The sequence below is a fragment of the Quercus suber genome, unplaced genomic scaffold (genome assembly GCF_002906115.3).
Source record: "Quercus suber isolate HL8 unplaced genomic scaffold, Cork oak 2.0 scaffold_425, whole genome shotgun sequence".
NCBI lineage: Eukaryota > Viridiplantae > Streptophyta > Magnoliopsida > Fagales > Fagaceae > Quercus > Quercus suber.
The window spans coordinates 451,992-456,884 of NW_027069876.1; the positions used below are offsets into that span (position 1 = coordinate 451,992).

General features: G+C 34.4%; 1 pseudogene; it reads right to left on the reverse strand.

Moving 5' to 3' along the window:
• Positions 1-327: 327 nt before the first annotated feature.
• Positions 328-2,782, reverse strand: LOC136062537 (2-alkenal reductase (NADP(+)-dependent)-like; annotated as a pseudogene).
• Positions 2,783-4,893: the final 2,111 nt, after the last annotated feature.

Sequence of the window (4,893 nt, forward strand, 5' to 3'; positions counted from 1 at the left end):
AATAAAGAGTTCTTATCTTTTAAATTTTAATTATTTTTTATCTCAAATGTGACATTTGAGGAAGTCCTGAAACAAATGATAACAAGTCGTTTATTGCGGCATTGAGTTGTAAAGGGAGAGCAATTTGAATTTGAAGAAAGCAAAACTAACAATGATTGTCTAGGCTATTAATTTTGAAATTGAGATATGTGTAAGATATGTCATCTTAGAAGGAGATTTAACATACATTATTGACAAGTTTCGATGTAAGGAGGAAGATAATTCATGGCTGAGAGCAATGGTAGAGGCAAAGAATAAGTATTATGCATAGTCATAAAGATAATTATAAATAAAAATATATAATTTAAAAAAAAAATTTAAAGTAAATTTATACAGTACCCGCGCATCGATCGCACGGGACATAAGCTAGTTACCTACAATGTTTTTATTCTTTTCAATCCAATAAACCATTTGGATTGGGCCAACCCTCAAAACACTTGCTTTGAAAGCAAAACTAGGAAGCCACTGCACATAAGTAGAGACTAAAGTCGAGGCTGAATTATTCTCGAGCTACTTGTTTCCCTATATTGCGACCCTTAAAGGGTCCAACCAGGGCAGCTGGACCACTTTCAAGGCCTTCAGCAATGTCTTCCACATACACTATCTTCCCCTCTTTGATATAAGGCAGCACAGTGTCTAAGAACTTAGGATAGAGGTGATGGTAATCATGAAATGAAAATCCTTTAACATGGATGCGCTTGACCATGATGTGCATCATATTTTTTATGCCTTCGGGTTGATCAAGATTATACTGTGAGATCATTCCACATACAGCTACATGAGTACATGACCATGGGTTCTCATGTTTAGGAGCACTGCATCAAGTGTTTCACCCCCAACATTATCGAAGTAGATATCAATTCCCTCTGGGAAATACCTGATGATGGCCAAAAACCAAAATCAAGGAAATATTGCGTAAGGCTTGGATATGAAAATTTAATGTCTATATTAAATTTGTTTTTTCATTTTTTTTTTTGGGGTGGAGCTGGGGGAGCTCTTTTTTAGATTAAGTAAAAATATTCACGCTGTCATACACAATTGAATCTGCGAGATCCAAATTTCCTTTTCTTTATCAAATAAATTTCTTAATGTTGGTCACAATATATCATATCTCAGGGGCATTTGTATTCAAATTATGCAAATGACATACTGTACTGACCTTTTCAAAGCTGCATCCAAGTTATGCTCTTCATTATAATTGAAAGCGTCATCTAAACAAAACTTATTCTTCAATAGATCAACCTAATCCACAACAGAAGAAACATAAGTTTTTCATACTTAAAAAAGAAGAAAAAGAAAAAAAGAAAAAGAAAAAGAAAAGATTTTTCATGTGAATGTTAAGCCATCCCACCAGGTGCCATTCACAATCAATGAAGCAGCATTCAAATAAAGAAGTAGTGGTGAACTAAAAAGTACATATATCCTAATAGAATATACCTTTTCTTTACTTCCAGCACTTCCAACAACATAACAACCAAACAATTTTGCAAATTGTCCAACAAGCTGACCAACTGCACCAGATGCTGCTGAAACGGAGACATATTCTCCTTTCTTAGGAGAACAAACTTCATGGAAACCAGCATAAGCAATCATACCAGGCATACCTATTTTGTAAACAAAAGAAAAAAATCAGAAGATTCAAACTTATTTATAGGGAAATTTGACATGATGCGCCCCACACACAATCACAAGAAGCCTTAAATTAATTATGAAACTGCTCTTGGAGACACGCATACATCAAAAGGGAATTAGCATAATATAATGATCTGTTAAATGCAAATCTATTCAAAACTTATAGAATGAGTAAAGAATTTACCAAGAATCCAAAGACTGTTCTTATCGCTATGCTTGATCTTTTTGAGGCTTTTGGTTTCCGTGATTACGCTATACTCCTCCCATCTAGTATTAGCTCCCCAAACTAAGTCACCTACCTTAAAGTCTGGGTGCCCAGAATCCAAAACTGTAGCCACTCCATAACGGATTAGTGGCTGCAAGTTTTTACCAACAGAATTGCACAAGTGCAAGGTCAATATAGTATACAACATCAATTTAAACAAGCAAGCACTCATGCATATATATAAAATTCTATCTCATTAATCTCTTTTATCTTACAAAAAATTAGTAAATCTATTAGTAATCTCTAAAATGTTTCACAATTTAAGGATACTCTGCATTTCTCTTTCTCCTTCCTAAACATTTTTTCCCAGTAAAAGGTTCTATCGTCTTTTTGAATTTCTAAAATCCAATTGTCAAATTGAACTATTTTCTTAACTTTTCAAACATAAATCACTGTGAACAACACATAACTCTTAAGTTGGAACCCAAGATTTCCAATTTCAATTATGAAGGAAAAAGAACTCAAAATATCATCTTGCTACGCTATTATATTATGGGCACTCTCCAAATTTGAAACAACGCCACTTCAAATTAGTCAAAAACAGTAATAATTATCAGAAACTCGTATGCCATATAGTAATTTTGTGGGGAACCAAACACAAAAACTCACACAGCCAGGTGTGTAATTGGAGAGTCCATTAGGAACAACTCGCTGCATTAGGATACGCATATAAGGGTCATAGGACAAGTAGAGATTCTTGAAAAGAATAGCATTGGAGCCCTCTGGAACCTTCAATTTTATGGTACTTGTGGTCACGTACATGTCTGATTCCTTGGGAAATCCAGTGAAATAGTCCTTGAATACAACTTGCTTGTTGCTGACTTCCTCTCCAGCAACACTCGCCATTGCTACTATTACAAACAACAATCTCTCTCTCTCTTCGTTTGTGTGTGTTACATTTGTGTAGAATATGTGAGGTTGTATTTGTACTTTGCAGTACACTACACACCAATGACACCTTCCTAGTACTACGAGTAATTGCTTGCATGGCAAGATGTTATTGTGCGTACCATTATATATGCAAAATTCTAAGACTACGTTATAAACTACAATTCTTACCACAACTTTTTATGTGACAAATCGAAAGCCATAGAGAAAAGTGATAAGTTCATGTGAAAGTGACAGCAATTATCATAATCTATCATGTAGGATAGTTGTGGCTATATTTGTTACTTTTAATATGACATTATAATTACTCTTATATATTAGTCACTTATGATAGTTGGATGTGAGAGGTAGGAGTAATGATTCATATTATCAATTTAATTTCACTTTTATTAATGGTATTAATTTAGTTTCTCAACATTTACAATTAGGCTTGTGCAACAAGCTATTCAAACCATCTAATTTGCTTTGCACCACCCTGCTCAAGTATGAAACTAATTGACCACGTTGAACTATGAAAATGGCGGATTAAGTTGGGTGGTGGGTTGAGTTTTTCTAAAACCACCAAGACCTGATACCAGAGACGGAACAACGTTTGGATAGAGTGGGGCTATGACCAAACCCCCAACCCCCCCCCCCCCCCCTTCTCAAAATTTTTAAAAATTTGACTTTTGTATGCATATAAACAAAATTTTTAACATATGATCCCAAAATTTATATACTTGGCCCCCCTCCCCTAAAATATTTACAAATTGATCCATGAAACCCAAATAGGAAAAAAAAATTTTTTATAACCTACTCTTTGCCCAGTTGTCCCCCAAAAAAAAAAATTCAAACAAACCAAAAAACCAATAAAAAAAAAATCACAAATCTAGATAACAAGGATACCCTTTAGGCAATATAGCATATTAGACTCTTCCTTCTCTAATCTGGCCTCTCTTCTTTGAAATCTTTTGATAGGACAAAAACGAATTGACCCCTTATGATGAGTTAACTGATTAATTAGCTAAGTTTATTAATTAATCAAATTAACATGCAAACACGTGGTAGCACAAACAAATCACCAATAACTAAGTATGTAGTGGGAAATAAATTGATATGGTGATTTGTTTACGAATTGGGAAAATCTATACGGCAAAAACCTCATCGGGTAATTTTAAAATCAACATTCCCGAGAATCCACTATTATTACTACAAGTGGTTACAAGTAAAGGGATCTCAGTACCTTATATCAACCTATAGTTGAACCCTTACCTCAATACCCAATTAGACTTGTTTTGTAATGATAATCTCTTCTTTTCAATGCACGGCTCCTAGTATGTAACTAACCAATTGCGCGGATCTCACTACGTGACTTTAATCACCAACTAGAGAAGGTTGTTGGCTGCAAAGTTCTTTAGTTCATCTAGATGATGAAGATTGAGAAACTCCTTGGTTACAAAATCCTACAGTGTACAAACACAGCAGCTTTTTCACTAGAAAGATGAATTAGGGCAAATTCTGTCTCCGGTCACAATTTGCTTAAACAAACTTTGCTCAACACTTGTGTAACTTATGTCTTCTTTGACAGCCCTTAAAATAATCCTTTTATATGTCTAAGGTTGTGAGAAAAGAAAACTCAAACATACAATCATGGATTGAATGAAAAACAGTCCTAAAAAATTAAACTTTATAAACCTTGACAGATACCCTATCTGTCGAGCTGCTGTCGAGCCACGGGCTTCAACAACTCTACAAGTCTCAATAGATAGCTAACTGTTGAGCTTTAATGAACAACACTTCTCACACTTGAATCTTGGACAGATTTGCATGCCTTCAACACTTGAACTTGAAATACATCCTAGATCTACAAAATTATAAGTAAAGTGCGTTTTGTCAAAAGATTAGCTAATTACATAAAATAGTGACATATGTTCATAACAAGTGAATCACATATGTCCTAACATCTTTCATTAGTCCCCTCTCTCTGCTCTATCTAAGATTTGTTGTGTGAGCCTGTGAGGTAGATCCTTTGCCAATTTTTAACTTTTATGAGGATGAAAACACTCTAAATCTTTTTTTTTTTTTTTTTT